The sequence below is a fragment of the Furipterus horrens genome, unplaced genomic scaffold (assembly GCF_987537825.1).
Source record: "Furipterus horrens unplaced genomic scaffold, mFurHor1.1.pri manual_scaffold_17, whole genome shotgun sequence".
Taxonomy (NCBI): domain Eukaryota; kingdom Metazoa; phylum Chordata; class Mammalia; order Chiroptera; family Furipteridae; genus Furipterus; species Furipterus horrens.
In genome coordinates, this window is record NW_028327187.1 from 70,835,605 (window position 1) to 70,852,926 (window position 17,322).

General features: G+C 48.6%; 1 long non-coding RNA gene and 1 pseudogene across 4 annotated transcripts in view; both read left to right on the forward strand.

Annotated features, from left to right (window-relative positions):
- Positions 1–2,606: 2,606 nt before the first annotated feature.
- LOC149991171 (melanoma-associated antigen 11-like) lies at positions 2,607–3,571 on the forward strand (annotated as a pseudogene).
- Positions 3,572–10,127: 6,556 nt separating this feature from the next.
- The window catches only part of LOC149991172 (uncharacterized), a 34,579-nt gene continuing 27,384 nt past the window's right edge, over positions 10,128–17,322 (forward strand). For 3 of the 4 annotated variants that reach the window (XR_016508635.1, XR_016508633.1, XR_016508636.1), the window contains exon 1: positions 10,128–10,340. This is a non-coding gene — a long non-coding RNA (uncharacterized LOC149991172). Of the gene's footprint in view, positions 10,341–13,404; positions 13,467–17,322 lie in introns of all 4 variants that reach the window. The other variant, XR_016508634.1, reaches the window with a different exon arrangement.

Consider the following 17,322-nt stretch of genomic DNA (forward strand, 5'->3'; position numbering starts at 1 on the left):
TCAGCTTAGCAGAGGACAGAGTCCCAGGTCCTGCAGGTTCCACATGGGCAACAGAGAGGACTTCAGTCATCCCAGAACCGAGCTCCACCCCTGCTCTCAGCCATGTGAAACCCCTTGAGATGCTGCAAGGATGTGACTTCCACTGAGTTAGGCATCGGAAGTGTGAGAGAGGCGAGGGCCCCATCTGGGGCGCTAGCTTTAGGTTGGTAGAGGGAAGGAGCCCAGTCCTGCAGAGACTCAAGGTGTGACTCTGAAGGAGGACTGAGGGCCCCCCACCCCCCACCACAGAACCCAAGTTTGCCCCTCCTGTCAGCACTGAGAGTCCGGGGCTGGGTTGTCGCGTTGAGTACTAAACCCACCCGCCCCCACCTCCTCAGGGAACTCAGGAGTCCAGAAAAGGGTCTGAGGGGAGCAACCTCAAGTCCACAGGGGGCAGGGCTCGACTCTGTCTGAAATCAAGGTGGGGGCCAGAGAGGGGGCTGAGGGACCTCACGGAATCCATCTCAGCCTCTGCCTGCAGCCCTGGGAACCCCCTGGGGGACTAAGCATGGTAGCAGCCTTGGTCTGAGGGGCCAGGACTCGGGTCAACAGAGGCAGGCTGCCAGGACCTAGCAAGACCTCAGGTGTTCCAGCCATTGAGGGTGGAGAGAAGAGACCTTTCATATCCTCACCTCTGCTCTCAGACCTGGGAGACCTCCTGGAGGGATGACCATAGATGGCATCTTCTGAGTGCCATAACTGGGTGTTGGATAGCCAGAAGATTTGATACAAGGCATAAGGCCTTGGGTCAGCAGATGGATGACCCTGGTACTGCTGGGAGTCAAGTTGAGGTACCTGAGGGAGGATTGCAGAGGTCCTGGACCCCACAACATAAGTGACCCAACAGAAACCTTCCCCTGCTTTGATCCTCTTAAGGCCCCTTGGAGGTATTAATCACAAGTGGCATTTGCTGACTTCTGCATTTGGGTCCAGGAGAGACTGGGAAATGTGTATAAAGAGCCCCTGTTCAGTTGACTAGAAGGGAGGGCCCAGGATCTGGGGTGAGTCAAGGTGAGGACCTTGAGGGAGGACTGAAGACCTAGGCCACCAAAGCAAGGATGGATTCTGTGCCCCTGCACAGAATCTGTAGGCTCCAGACCAGTAAGATAACCAGATGAGGTGATTCCTGACTGCTGCCCAGGGGTGGGGGTCCTCTAGAGGTGTAGGCCTTGGTTTGAGGAGTGTGGCTTCGGGACATCAGAGTGGCCTTGGCCCGCAGGATGCATCCTCAGGTTAGGAGAAGGGATAGATCTAGGCTCTGCCAGGAGGAAACACAGACACCTTGAGATCACTGAGGGGACTCCGACCTCACACAGAGAGGGCCCAATAAAGTTGGCCCCTGTCATCCTTATCATCCCTAAAGGTGGCATGCTCCTTTTTATCATGGGCAAAAATGTGGGGAGTCCTCAGGAAGGTGAGGTCTTGGTCTAAGTGGGAGAGGTCAACTGTTCCAAGCGGGGGGCCTGGAAACAGGGCAATTCATGGCATGACTAAAAATGAGTAACCTGTAGAAGGACTGGGAAACCCAGCTAAGGTAGATGGCACAGTCTCTGCTGTCAACCTTTTGTGCGGTTGGCAGGGGTTGGGTGGTTTGGGGATATGGATATGAGCCTCCTCACTTTGTTCTGTAGTCTTCTAGGGAGGTGAGGACCTTGGTCTGAGAAGATGACATCAGCTCATTTGAGGAAGTACTTCTGCTCAGCAGAGAGCAGAGACCCCAGGTCCTGCCAAGAGTCAAGGCAGGGATGCTGAAGGAGGAGTGAGTGTACCTCAATCCCCAGAACAATGTGTGGGCCCCAAAGAAATCTGCTCTGTGCCACTGTCAGCCGTGGAACCGCTGGGCAAGGCTTTCATGCTGAACGCCTTCTCATTTTCAGATTCGTGGTTTCAGGAAAGGCATGGTCTTGGTCTCAGGGTCTGGACTCATGTCAGTTGAGGCAGGGTCCTAGAACCTGGCAGGGGTCATGGTGAGGACTGAGGAGACCCTTTACACCAGGCCATGTGGAACCCATAGTGTATGGCCACTCGTTGTTGTCACTTGATGGACACAATAAGCTCTCGGGCAGGTGGTGCCAAATAAGGGAAATTTCTCTGTTATGTTTCAGCGATGTTCAGTCTTGTAAGAATTTGGTCTCAAGCTAGCGGGTGAGGGAGGGAGGTGGAAACTGGGCCTGAGTTAGCAGGGAAGGATCTCCCACCGAGAAATGAAGGAAATTTCTAGCACCCCACCTTACACGATCCCACTGTTAGACCCAGAACCTATGACAGTGCCAGCTGCATAGTAGTTTCAGGGTGGGGGATCTTAGGGATATGAGGCCTGAGAGGAAATGTCTGAGCAGCCTTCTCACTTCCTTTTTCAGAATGTTAGGGGACAGGTTACACAGGAGGTGAGACCCCTGTGTGACCTAACAGCACCCCTAAAGATTAGACCTAAAAGTCTCCTTCATCAGAGCTGCCTAAGGTGCATTTGTCAGCTGAGGCCACTCACACACTCTCTTCCCCATTCAGGTGGGTTCCCATCACCCACCTCCCACCCACACTCTTGTTGCCACCCGACACAAGTCATCATGCCTCTGGGTCAGATGAGTGAGCTCTGCAAGCTTGAGGAAGACCGTCAGGATCAAAGAGAAAACCAGGGCCTGTTGGAGGCACAGCAGATTGGGGCTGAGGAAGAGGTGGCATTGTCTGCCTCCCCCTTTTCTTTCTCTCTCTCTGACTTGTTACCAGACAGCCTAGCCTGCTGCTGAGGCGCCTAGTCCGCCCCAGAGCCCCCAGAGTGCCTGCTTTCCCCCCTGCCACGGCAGCCCTTCCATGGAGCCAATCTGAGGATGAAGGACTCAGAAGCCAAGATGAGGAGGGGCCAAGCAGCAGAGAAGTCTGTGAAGATGCTGAGTCCTCACTCTAAGATACCATATATTTGAAGATGGCTGACCTGGTGGAGTTCCTGCTCCTGAAGTATCATGCAAAGGAACCTACCACAAAGACACAAATGCTGAGTAGCATCATCAAAGAGTAGCAGGACCACTTCCCTGAGATCTTCAGACTAGCCTCTGAGTGCATGCAGCTCCTCTTTGGCACTGATGTAAAGGAAGTGGATCTCAGCGACCACACCTATGTTCTGGTCACCAACCCGGGCCTCGCCTGTGATGGGATGGCGAGCAATGGGCAGACCATGCCCAAGATCAGCCCCCTGGTCATGCTCCTGAGAGTGATTCTCCTAGAGGGCGACTGTGCCCCTGAGGAGAAGGTCTGGGAAGCACTGAATGGGGAGCATGCCTGGAGGAAGCATTACATCTATGGGGAGCTCAGGGAGTTCATCCCCAAAGTTGGGGTGCAGGAACAGTTCCTGGAGGTCTGGCAGGTACTCAGCAGCCATCCTGCACTCTACGAGTTCCTGTGGGGTCCCAGTGCCCACGCTGGAACCAGCAAGTTGAAAATCCTGGAGTATTTGCTGAGGGCAGAGAGCAAGGATCCCAGTTTTTTTCTATGCCTGTCAGAAGGGGTGGAGAGCAATGAGGATGAAAGGGCCTGAGCCAGAGTTGCATCTAGGCACGTTTCAGGCCCATGTCCATCAACTTCCCCCTAGGAGCATGAAGTGAGGCTGAGCCTTCTGTTGGTGTTTGAGGAGAGAGCAGTCAGCCTTCTAGGTAGTGAGGGCCAGGGCGAGTTGGGGGAATAAGGGCTGTAGTATTTTTGGTCTCCTATGATAATTTAGAAATTTATCCTTATTTCCTGTAGGCATTTTTCAAATGTCGCTCCTTTTAATGGAAGGTTTCATAAGTTTCAGCATCTAAGTTTGCGAATGACATTGGTCACTAAGTTTGTCCAGTTCAAGAACAAGAGTTTTGCTACTGTGTAACACAAACTGGGACACCCTCCATCCTAGCTTGTGATCCTGAACTAGGGAGCATGGCATTAGAACAGCATTTCCTTGGAAATGTGGAAGAACTCAGCAGTGCAATCGATGGGGTTGAGAAATAGGGAAATAAAAGCAAAAGGCTGTTAATTCTTGCTTCTTATCCCTTCTGTCTGTCATTCCATGAAACAACTTACATAAGTATCCTTGAATTTGCTTGGTTCATTCAAGAAAGTGGAGATGTTTCATGTGAATAAAGATAACCCCTGCTCAGTGGTCCATTCATTCCCCAGACAGTCACTGAGCTTCTGTCCTCTGGAAGGCCCTGTGTCAGTAGTGGGGACACTAAGATAAGCAGGACATACCCACCCATAGAATGACAGTGTGGGAGCTGCAGTCACATAAGGGACGTGGTGAGGTGTCCCCTAAGTCCTACAGAACAAGTAAAAGAAGGGGAGAGGTGGTGGGACCCCGGGGGAGCACACTCAGTGTAAATGGCCTGAGCCAGGGTAGTTTGGGGCCTTGTGAAACTGCGACTCCCTCTGTGGGCTTTGATTGTAATGAAGCTGGGTGGTGGCAGCGGCCAGACTCTGCAGACAGTGCACCTTGGGTGTGAAAATCTGCGATGGAGAATTGCCCTGAAGTTTCTTTTGGATTGTGGATAAACCAGAGAGAAATGTCCACCTGAGGAAGGCAGGGAGGGTGCCTGTTCTGTGCTTCTGTTGCATTGCAGGAGAACACAGTGAAGTGGTAGGAATTTTATCCCCATTATCTGCAAGGTTTCCCTCAGAAATGAGGGTCGCGGTCCTTGAAGCAATGCCCCTAAGTTACTGGACAGACTCTTCTCTCTGGCCTTGGAAATCCAGGGCTGACTCAATTGAAATGACAATTTGTTATAGTTACCTTTAACTTACCTTGGACAACTGTATGCAAGTGCTAGATTTTAGCCAGAGGAAATGAAGGAAAATAGGAGGTTTTAATGAAAGGGTAACTGTAAAGAGGAAAGGAGTTGGTCTTGGAATGGAATTCTGGGGCTTTGGGTTAGTTTCACCCTCTTGGTGATAGTCTGCACCCGAGAAGAATAATCTATCCCCTAGGAGGTAAATAAAACAAGCAGCAATTTTGGCTCATTTCCTATTCAGTTCTCAACAGAGCGGCAAGATCTCTGGCTGATCAGAGAAACGAATTTTCAGAGGAGAGATTGGTAGGGTCCGGGGTCAAAATTTTACTAGAAATAAATACCAACTACTGTAGATTTAACATGTACCAGTTCCCTTGTTCATACGCATTCAGAAATGTGGAAGGCAGCAGAGACTCACAGGTGAATACTGTGACATTGCATGGAAAGAAACAAGAAAATTCACAGCCCCACGAGATTTTAGGTGTTATTGCCATGGGAACTGCAGAAAGGTGCTCTGGGGTGAAGAGGGTGATGTCTCCCTCTGAGATGTATAGAATATTTTGAAAATTAGATGTAATTTTGGATTTGAAACACCTGCTGTACGGTAGGGAGCACTGGGAAAAGGTGGAGAATTTCAAAGGAAATGTGACTTTCTGAGAAACTTCTCCGAGAAATGAAGGGGATTTTGTGATAACAGATTATAGCAGCTGCTTTTGATGAGCACCTACTGTAAGAGACTCTGGGTCCCTCGGAGGGGATGAAGAAACTACTCAGACATTCTCCATCTGAGGAAGGAAGGGAGGCGGTTTTCTCTGAGAAAAATCGCCCTCGTTTCTTTATTAGCCAGGGTTTATAATCTACCTTCCACACGCAGAAATGCGTAAGGAAAACATGCAACCTTTCCCCAAATGGTAGGGAGTGAAACGGAAATGCAGATCAATACAGGGTTGAAACATCCAGGTATTTTACACAAGGTCAAAAACGTTTCCTCTTAATTGTTCTGTTTTCCACATTCTGCTGACAAGGATTTGAGGCTATACAGAGAAAAACAGAGCAGGTTCCTTTTCCTTAAAAGCCACTTTGTATTTCTATTCTATCTTTAAAATCCCCCGGAGGGTGGGATTCAGAGCAAGCATGAAAGACAAGAAACCGGCTGGTTAAGACCCAAGTTTGGACGGGTCTCCACACAGCGGTCGTCAAAGTCTTTCAAACCACGCCTGCCTGTCTCCCACACCTACCATGCAACAGTCAATTGGACAGATGTCAAGTGCTCATCCTCACCTTGTCTTCCTCTTCCCTGGCTTCCTGGACAAATGGGGACACTACTTCGCCAGTCCTCTTGTACCCAGGAAGGGTCGTGTGATGATCCTTTGCCACTGACTTTCGAGCAGAAGCATTGTCAGAGCCATTTCCATAGAAGGCGGCACAAGGTCCATGGATTCATTCTCAAGCCACGGCAATGCAGACACAGAGCACTCTGTTTGCTCACCCAGGGCCTTGTCATGCCCATTGGCCCCTGACATGTGAGATGACAGATTGTGTGCCTTTAAGACCCTGGGCAAGGTGGGGGTGTTCAAAAGAGGAGCCTGCCCACTGGAAGCTGGCTGCAGGAATTCATGTCTCCTGCACCCGTAAGCCCCTGAGTTGCTCCCATCAATTCGCTCAGTGCTGTGATGAGTCATGATAAGGAAGCCAGCAGCAAGGTGGCCCTGTTGCAATGGTGCTCTCTTCCTTCTGGGGCCCAACCCATTGCCCCCATCACCACTGCTGCCCATACCACCTACTTTCTCTCCACCCTGGCCCCAGCCTGCACAGCTTGGGGCCTTACTCTGCCTGTGTCCCCACGGAAAACTGCTCAGTCCCCAGTAATGGTGTTCAAGTGCAATTATCTTCACATGACTGTCCCCAGAAGAGTGTCCTCCTTTCAGCACAGTGTGGTTCAGGCAGAGCTGGCAGGACGTGATGTATCTTCACGGTGAGTCTTCTAGTGGCTGGTAAATGACAATTATTGCCTGTGGACATGTGACTAATCACTGTGAGTACGAGTTATTTTCAAAGAATTCCCTTTGTAACGCCCAAATGCTTGATTAAACCGATGGCCTTGTTCAGGTGATTATGAGGTGTTGCTGCCTGAGGCTGAGACAGAGAGGGTGGCAGGGGTGCCTTGTCAGTCACCCACAGAGCCAGCTGAGACTTTGGTGACCCAAACAGGGAGTTTGGCCAGGTGAAAGGCTGAAGCAGATGGCATAGGTGGTCACCTGGATGCTCCCCTAGGCCCCAGACACCCCCAAAGTCAAGTGAGTATTTCGAAAGGACCTTGGCAGATGAGTGTTTTGAGGTCTTAGGATGCAGGCTGTGAAGAGGTTCGGCAGTCCCAGGAGAGGGGGAGGGCGGAGGACCCGCTAGATTTCATCTGAACTTCCTTGGGCTGGCCTGTGGAGGAACTTGAGGGCAGATGCAGGGGGAGGTGAGCTGGAACCCTAGATACATCATGAAATGAGTACCCTTGGGAGACATCACGGGACCAGGACCCTGTGGGGCACTGCAGGACAGAAGCAGGGACACTGAGTGCTGGTTCTTGGGGGGAACTGACTGGTGTGAGATAGTGCTCGCCCAAGGAGGCTGTGGACCGCAGGATGGTGGCATCTGGGGTGTCCCAAAGCATCCCCAGGTCCTTCAGAGAAGCCTTTCCAGGGTGCAGTATACTGTACGGCAGCTTCTGTGCAAGCACACACCACCCACTGTGGGCACTGTGCAGTCCCGACCAAGGTGGGGCAGAGCACACAGGAGCTCCGCTGTCCGTCAGCAGGAGTGTTCTGACATTCTCTCGATGCCCTAAGTCTGCCCCGTGAGTGGCTGGTGTGATGGGTCTCAGCGATGGTCCTGCTCCCCTGAAAAGCTGCCATTCCCCAGCCAGGGCTATAGCTTGCTGTGAACTCCAGCCTCCTTGGGAAGAGGCTGACCTCCTGCCTGACTCTCGTTTGCCCTCTTCTGTGGCAAATACTGCTGTCAGCTCTTCTGGGGTCTTGGGTAGCAAGCAGTTGGTCTCAGGTCTCAACCTGTCTTTGGTCCCTGAGCTGGGGGTGGGCATAGGGATAGGGTTGGGCTGGTGGCAGGATGCAGGGTGTGACGCCAAGGGACATTCACAAGATAGAATCAGGGGCAAAATCATGTTTGCCCAGCTCCCAGAGATTCTATCCAAAAGGGTCCTACAGAGGCCCCCTTGTGGAAGCATGAGAGTACTGGTCCTGTGGGCACTGCAGGAAACTGCTGGCCTGCTGCGTGTCTGGTGTCTAGTCTGCCCAGGGGAGTGAGCCGTAGGACAACTTTGCTTTCCATGAGAGTAGCGGTGAATTTGAAGCAGTGCAGGTACATATACTTCCGGAAGATTGTGGCTGTGGTGCCTTGGTTTAGTCCTATTCTTCCCATATATCCTCATGGACAGGCCTGTATGCTTCCTTTGGCTATTTGGTTGGTCAGAGCAAAAGAATATGTTGGCAATTTGTTGTGTATTCATGTCCTACTCCCTGGACTAAACAGCCCCCCTGAAACCTGTTCACCTCTAGGGGCGACCGAGTGCCTGCAGAGCAGTGGGTTCAGCTCTGGGACTCTGGGACTTCACCAAAGTAGTATCTGCCCTCGAGGCTCTGGACTATGAGCAGCCTGCCTGGTCTCTACGAGACTCTTGAAAGTGCAATGGTGCTTGTTGTTTAAGTGCCTTAGCAGACAATTCCACTCCTTAATGCCTTTTGGGGGCAAGTCTGATGGTAATTAAGATGGTGCTGGCCAATCTGGCCACTATCAAGTACCTCTTTCTAGAAGTTGTGGGTTGCAAGTTCAGCCAGACCCCAAGTTGCACTTTTGCTCCAACACCCTTACTAGCTGGGTGGCTCAGGACACAGTCTACAAGCTTCTATGTGCCTCAGCTTTCTCGTCTGTATTTAAATGTTCATTGGTAAATTCCTCAGGGTTAGACACTTGACTCCACCTGAAGGATGGGCAGAGGAGATGGACCAAAATCTCTGGGCAGGGCCCTGGTGCTTCAGTAGCTGACAAACTTGATTCAGGTTACTCATCCTTAAAAACACTGCACATAATAATATCCATTTCCAAGTGGGTTTGGGAAGCCTAATTACTACTTGTGAAGTATTTTCAAGTTCTCAGAAGAAAGGTGATACACCATGGCAAAGTATGTCTATCATAATTGTGATCTTCTTAAGCTGCCCCCAGGGCTAACCCATATAAAATTGCCATTCATGAAACTCTGGTATGGTAACAACAACGATTATCCATGATACTATTAGACTAATGTCTAAGGTATTGCTGTGCTCATGGAAAACTCTTAAATCATCTGGAAGGAAGTGAAGAAGGTAGACTAAGTCACCTGCTGTGACCTTGTCCTGCTCTGCAATTCCGAAAGTAAATAGACTCCTTGAGGAGGTAGGCAACTGAAATAGCGCCAGATAGCAACAGCATTCTTTGAGCACCTAGCACGCTTCAGGCAGTGTGTTATGCAAATTATGTCATAGACTCTTCCGAACAAGATTAGAAAGTGGGTTTTATCACCTCCATTTCGCAGAGGATGTTGACTTGCCCAATGAAGATAAACCTGGGAGTTTAAATACGATGGTCTGGAGTGGTGGCAGAGGCCAGATGTGAGGTGACCAAAGTCTAGGCAGGAATCAAGGAGTCTTTGAATTAGGTTATTAAAGCAAGGGTGATTCCCAAATTTCCAGTTCGGGCATTCCTCACCCCAGCTCCACCCCCAACCCCCACCCCGTGAATAGGTCTTGTGCGAAAGGAGAAGCAACTCAGGATGGCAAGCCCATTGGGAGGGAAGATGACTTTTGTGCAGGGTAACCTGGGTTTGGGATGGCCAGCAGATCCTTGAGCTGAACTGGGCCTTGGGAGGGAAGTTGAGAAGCAGACTCTGGAGTCACTGACAGACCTGACAGGTGAAGCCTGGGTTAAGATCGCCAAAATGCAACGTACCACCTTTGGCCTCCCCTCCCCCAGGAGGCTTAGTGCTCACTAAGGGGAATGTCCACAAGGCAGCGTGCGCCAAGGTGGCAGGTGTCCTCGAGGACCTTACTGCAGGCCTCCTGGGCGGCCCACTCCCTCCCCGCAAGTCTGCATCTAGTCAGCGCCCCCGCTTGGCTGACCGCCGCGTGCCACACACAGATCCCGGTCTCAACCACCCTCTAGTCCCCGCACTCCCCTCAGCCTGCTGGGAGGTGAGAGTGCTGCGGAGTGGCGTCCAGCGCTACTATCGGCGCCTCCCAGGGTCGGCGGGCGGGGCCTAGTGCACATGCGCAGTCGCTGTACGGAACCTCCGAAGGAGGGGCAGGAGGCCGTGGCTCAGGTTTCTCAGGGTGGTGGCGGCGGCGACGGCGGCGGGGACGCGGCTGGCGCAGGCACCATGGACCCGATCTAACGTGCCCGCTAAGCGGCGCGGGGGGCCGGGGGGAGGGGGGAGGAGGAGGCCGCCGCGGTGAAGTTCTCCGCCATGAACCTGAGGGGCCTGTTCCAGGACTTCAACCCAAGGTGAGGTGTCGCGGGCTCGGCGTTAGGGAAGCTCAGCGGGCTGATGCTGCAGCGGGAGGCCGGGGCACCTGCAGCCCTGGGCACCTGCCTGAGCCCTCCCGCGGGTGAGAGAGACTCTGGATAAACAGTCGGTCTCGGAGCAGGCCCGCTTCCTCCTCCCGCGCCAGGTGCCTTCAGTGCTCTGGCCCGCCCCGCCGTCTAGAACCTCCTGGCCAAGGCCCCCGCCCGGCCCCGAGGGAACCCTGCTGTTCTTGGCGTGCCTTCCCTCATTGCTGTCCCAACTTCCGCCCTCTCCGTTCCAGCTTCTCGCGCCCCGCTATCTGTACCCCATTCCCCGCGTTAGGGCCAGTTTTTTCTTTGCCCCACCCCCACCCCCCACCGCAGCTGTTTACTCCAGGTCCTCTCAGCCCTTGAGGTTTTCTTCGGAGGTAAGCCCATTCCTCCCTTGTTTGCTTCTCTGTCGGACTGATATCTGAAACGTTGAATCCTTGGAGTTAGTGTCAGGGTGTGGCAATACCTTACATAATGCCTTTGGGGGTGAAACTGACCATTTTTCCATATGCGTTTTCTCCTGTGTTCATTATAAGTTTATTTCCAGGAAGTAGACATTGCTGCCCTGTTTCCCAGTTGGGGAATAGCCATTGGACAGTGTGGAGAGAATACTGGCTAAGGAATCATGCATCTGTCCTTGCACTTGCCCAAATGCTCTGTAACCCAGTTTCCTCTCCCAGGCTGTGAGCTACCTGAAGCAGAGACCATTTCCTGTTGCTCTCCACTGCCCCCCACCACAGGCAGTCCCAACCCTGTTGTCCTTGTCCCTGGGGGGGGGGGTCATTTGTACTAATTTCTTTACTACACTCTGAGGCCGGCCGCTCCCAACGCCCCCTGCTTGGTGGAAACTCACTGTCCAGCAGTGGTCTCAGGATCGCGAATGAGAGACAATAAGTAACCCAAACACTATTTTGTCTGGAAAGGTGGCTGATCTCTCTAAGGGAGAAGAGCCCCAATCAAGCCTTCCCAGCTCCTTTTATTGAGAAGGGTATCCAGGGGATACAGAGTCAGGATACACAAATCATCAATCAATTTCAAGTGCTTGGATTACTGTTAACAATCACTGGTTACTAATAACAATGTAAGGAACACAGTGAACATTCTGAGTCACAGTCTATTTAGGCGTCCTGGCACTATATCAAGTGCATACATCTTCCGGGTACTTGGTGTTACACAGGGTCTATAGCTAACTTAAGAGATGAGAAAAACAGAGCAGCTTCAAAGATGAATATTCATTCTTTAAATCCAGTTCCCATGGGGACCCCCTGAAGGGATTTCCAGTCATGTCTATCTCCAGCCTTCCTGATCTTCTGGTCAACACTTATAGGCCTCCTGGGGGGACCTAGCTTGCGGCCCAGCTATAATTCCTGAAGCCACGCAGGGTAGTCCCCTACAACACCCTTTCTCTTCTTTCCCCCTCTTCTCTTTTCCCCTCACCTCTGGTCACTGTCAGTCTGTTCCTTGTTTCCATGTCTCTGGCTCTGTTTTGCTCATCAGTTTGTTTTGTTCATTAGCCTCCCGTATTAAGTGAGATCATATGGTATTTGTCTTTTGCTTCCTGGCTTATTTCACTTAGCATAATACTCTCCAGTTTCCATCCATGCTGTCACAAAGGTAGGAATTCTTTCTTTCTGCTGCATAGTATTCCATTGTGTAAATGTACCAGTTTTTTTATCTATTCCTCTACTGATGGGCAATTAGACTCTTTCCAGCACTTGGCTATTGTAAATAATGCTGCTATGAACATACGGGTGCATCAGTTCTTTTGGTATTTCAGGATTCTTAGGATACATTCTCAGCCATGTAATCAGTGGTTCAAAAGTTTTTTGAGGAAACTTCATTTGCTTGAAATACTTTTTCCCATCCCTTCACTTTCAGTTTGTGTAGACCTTTTGTTTTGAGGTGAGTCTCTTGTAGATAGCATGTATGTGAGTCATGTTTTCGTATCCATTCCGCTACCCTATGTCTTTTGATTGGAGCATTTAATCCATTTACATTTAAGGTTATTATTGATAGGTACTTATTCATTGTGACTTTTTCCCTTTGTACTTGTGTTCCTCTTCCTCTCTCCTTTTCTTCTTTCTCTTAAAGCAGTCCCTTTAGCATCTCTTGCAATGCTGGTTTGGTGGAGATGTATTCTCTTAGTCTCCCTTTGTCTGGGAAACTCCTTATTTCACCTTCCATTTTGAAAGAGAGCCTCATGGGAAGAGTAGTCTTGGTTGTAGGCCTTTGTTCTTCATTGCTTGAAATATTTTTTGCCATTTCCTTCTGTCTCGTAGTGTTTCTGTTGAGAAATCAGCTGATAGCCTTATCGGAGCTTCCTTGTATGCTATTCGCTGTTTTTCTCTTGCTGCCTTTAGGATTCTCTCTTTGTCTTTGAATATTGCCATCTTAATTATGATGTGCCTTGGAGTAGGCCTCCTTGGGTTCATCTTCAATGGAACCCTCTGTGCTTCCTGTACTTGCGAGACTTTTTCTCTCCTCATGTTAGGGATGTTTTCTGTCATAACTTTTTCAATCAGGTTTTCCATCCCTTGATCCTCTTCTTCTCCTTCTGGTATCCCTATGATATGGATATTATTATGTTTCATGTTGTCCTGCAGCTCTCTTACACCCTCTTCATTCTTTTTCAGCCCTTTTTCATTTTGTTGCACTGTCTGGGAATTTTTTTCTGTGTTGTCCTCTAGCTCACTGATCCTATCCTCTTCTTCATTTTGCCTGCTTTTGATTCCTTCTACTCTGTTCTTACGTTCAGAAATTGTATTCTTCATTTCTTCCTGGCTCTTACTGATAGTTTCTATATCCTTTTTTATGCCGGTGTAGTTTGCAGGAAGTTCATTGCAACTTCCCTGGAGTGCTTTGTAATTCTCACTGAGCTCATTGGCCATCCTTATAACCAGTATTTTGAACTCAATGTCTGATAGTTTGCTTGCCTCTATTTTCATTTAGCACTCTTCTTGGGATTCCTCATTTCCTTTTGATTGAGGGTTGTTTTTCTGTCTCTCCATTTTAGGTGATTCTTCTTGTTTTTTTCTGCTTCTGAGATTGATCTTCTTTTACTCCATGTGTTCTGTGGTAAGAGACCTGTGTGATTCAGTTTTGTAGTCTCCTTGTTCACCTGAATTTGATGCTCTTGGGATGTGCTTTATGCCATTTATGTTGGCTGTCTGATTGTAATTGGGTTTTGGCTGTTGTTCTGTCATTCTTTGGTGGGTCATTTCCTCTAGGTGGCTGACTGAGTGTCATTCCACCCACCACATACTTGTTTGCTGTAGTACAGGTGCTGCCAGAACAAAACTAAATAGCTCAGAAACAAACACACACCCGCAAAGATAACCCCCACCCGCAGCCACTCTATCTACAGCAAATGAGCCAATATTAATAAAGGTGTAAAGAGATTAAAACTGTTATAAGAAAGGAAAAATAAATACGAGATAACTAACTGAAAAAATGATTTTGAGAGGGTAGAGGGAGGAGCAATAATAAGAGTAGGGAATAGAGACAAGGCAATGAGAGAAAGTAAAATTTACACATAAGTAAAAAGGGGAGGGAAGAAGGTGGAATGGAGTAAAGTAAGGGAAGCCTATACTATTAGGTTTAAACAGAAATCATATATATAGTGAGGGAGAGAAAAAACAGAAACCAAATTGAAGAATAAGATATAACGCAGCACTATCAACAACAAATGACCAAAGGTTAATATAGGAGGGAGGGAATAAGAGAGAAAAAAGAACGGAAAAAAGGAAGCTTAAGAGCAGTCTGGAGGAAAGAGAGGTGATTTTGAGAGGATATAGGGAGAAGGAATACTAAGAGTGAGAAATGATAAAATTAGGACAGGGAATAATTGAAGTTTAAAATGAAAACAAGAAAGGGTAGGAGGAAGGCAAAATGGGGTAGGAGAGGGGAATGGTAACATTTGAGACTTGAAATACAAAAATAGTGAAGATCTACAAATAAAATTGAAGAAATACAACAACAGGCACCATATCCATAACCAACAAACAATGATTGATAAAGGTGGAGAGAGAATAAGGGGATTTTAAGAATGGGATAAAGGATGTGAGATGGTTGATGACAAGAAAAATGGTTTTGACTGGTAGGAGAGGGGAGAAATAGTAAGAGTGTGGAATGGAAACAAGCCATAGCAAGAGAGAAAATAGAATTTAAAACAAAAATAAGAAGAGGAAATAAGGTAAAATGGAGTAAGAGAATGGAGGAGCAAAATATGAGATTTGAAATAAACTAATATAAAAACTAGTGATCTAATAGGCACAAACTTGAAGGACAAGAAATGGATGTTTAAAAGCTGTTCTGGAGAGAAAATAATGCAAATCTTTAAGAACACGGTGGAATTCATCTCAGTAGAATCTAGTGTTTACCACTGTTATCTCTTTCTGGATCTGCTCCTGATGATGCCATATGGTGCCCTAGGCAGCCTGTCTGAGACTACCAGGGATCCACAGTGGCTGTCTCCTTCAGTTGTTAATCTAGTCAATCTGTAATAGCCAGGCTTAAGCACCACAGGGTGAGGCAGAGTAATTCTTGTGGGTGGGGCTATTGCTTCTCTTTAGGCTGGTGTGACTTGGAGGGAAGTGATCTATCAGAGCACGATGCCTCCTGCAGTATGGGGAATGACTCACCACAGGGATCCTGGTGGCTGCTCCCTCATTCTCTCCCCAAAGCCACATCCCCAGATTCTCCTGAAGCATCTCTAGTCCACTCTGCCCCACCTTTGCTGGATCCCAGGGTAAATGGCTGCAAACGAAATTGTATGGGTTGGCCCTTTAAGAGGCTCTCTGTGTCTCCAGCTATCTCTCCCCGGCAGACAGAAACCCTGCCACTTTCCACAAGTGGATGTTATCTGGGTTCCTTTCTGGCTCTGGTGCTGTAGGCTAGGGAACCCAGCTTGGGGTTTAGATCCCACACTTCTCAGGGGGAACCCCCCAGCCACTGAAATTTCCCTCTGGCACTTCAGCTGCTGTCCATGGAAGCCCAGCTAGCCCTCTTGTGTTTCATCCACATTGCATACCGGTCACGTTATGGTGAAGTGGTTTCTTCTGTCTGTCCATGATTATAAGGCTTTTCTCCAGCTAGTGTTCAGTTGGTTATTCAGGATGATTTCTCTACATTTCAGTTGTAATTGCAGATTACTCCTCTGCCATCTTGTATCTCTCCCAACCGTGAAGGTAATGGAGAGAAGGCTTTCTTTTCTACCCAGTAATCTTACTAGCTTTTGGCTCACTGTGGAGATACTATCCATTCAGCTTTCTAGCTTTCAATATGCTCAGGGGCCTCTCCATTTATCTCTAGCTTTTGGAGTACTCAGTGTAAGAACCTACCCCTGCCACCATCTTGGCCAATGGGGGAGACTACCCTGGCTCTCTTGACTGACTGTCCATGGTAACATGGACAATAAATGTATATAACCTATAATAGCAAACTGAAGAAAAATAATTAGGAAGTGATGAGTTTTGAATATTTGTTACTGTTGTTTCCAATAAAATTCACTTAAGTACAGTAGTCTTCCACTAGGTACTTGCTGTGTGGCCATGGTTAAGGTACCTAAGCTCTTGGTGACTTGGTTTCTTTATTTTTCTAATTGGTCTGTTGATAGTCCTACCTCCTGAGATTGCTTCTCCCAAAAGGCTGCTTTTGGGGGCTCAGATCCCTGGCCCCTTTGATTCCTGGCTTTGCAACTCTTCCAGGGGATCAACTTACTCCTTTCATGTACCCAGCTTGTCACACCATCCCTTAAAGTAACTACCACCTCTAATTGAGGATTTACTTGTACAGCACTGGTTAGCAGTTTAAATACAGTATTTTATGTAATCCTCTAAATGAAGTTGATACCATTATTCCATTTTACAGATGAAATAACAGATGCTCAGAGATGTAACTGGCCCAGTCACATGTTGACCTGGTATTAGAACCCAGGTCTATGTGACTCCAAAACTACAGCTCTTACATCCTGCAGCTGCATCACTCTACAAAGGTCCATTAATATGACCCATATTAGATAATGCACTGTATCCCAAGTGGCAAGAAAGCAAGCACATAAACGACATATTTGAAACATATTATTTTATAAAAGAAAACAAGGGATGTTATTATTTAAGGTGATTTTCAGTCAGATTTCTTTAGGATGACAGAAAATTTTTCATGGAACATTCACTTGCGGCAAGGAGGATCCTGGCTCCCCATTTCAATACCTTTCTCTTCAGTCTTCCCAAAGAGAATCGGACACCCATCAGCTGTGTAGATCCCTCCAAATCCAGTGAGAGTCTTTATGGAAATCCTGGCCACCAGTTAAGAATCACCATCCTTTAGTGTTGTGTGAGGTAAAAGAAAGAAACATTAGGGATGAGAATAACTGAAGAGAGCCACAGAAAAGCTGGGGAAGCTTATGAATCGGGTTTTGGGTCAACCTTCAATACTCTGTGGAAGAGACTGCTTCTACTGCCACCTGAATTCTTTGGCCTCTCTGGGAGAATCTGGGGGGAACTCACTTTAAAATCTAAGCTCAACTATGTATTCAGGGGCTACCTCCATGTCCAAGTGACAGTGAAGTCACCAAAGGCAGCAGACATGCATACCCCGCCCACGTTCCCAGAACTCTGTCCCAAAGCAGGCTTGGTGGCTTGCTGCCACAGATGTCCCTTTGGTCAACTTCCCACTAACCATCTGCATGGAGATGAACCAGACCCATTAAAAAAAGAAAAGCAGAAGTTGGCTCTACCTAGTGTGGCCCAGCCTCTACTACTCCACATCCACAAGTTCATCCATGGTGTACCCTCTAATCTCCAGGGCAGTGCCTGATCCCAGTCAATGCCAGGGGTCTCTTTATGGGACTGGACCTTATTCAAGGTTATTATTTACTTGCTCATTTGTAGGCTTAAGACACCCAGGCATCCTTATAACTCGGCCCATCCAA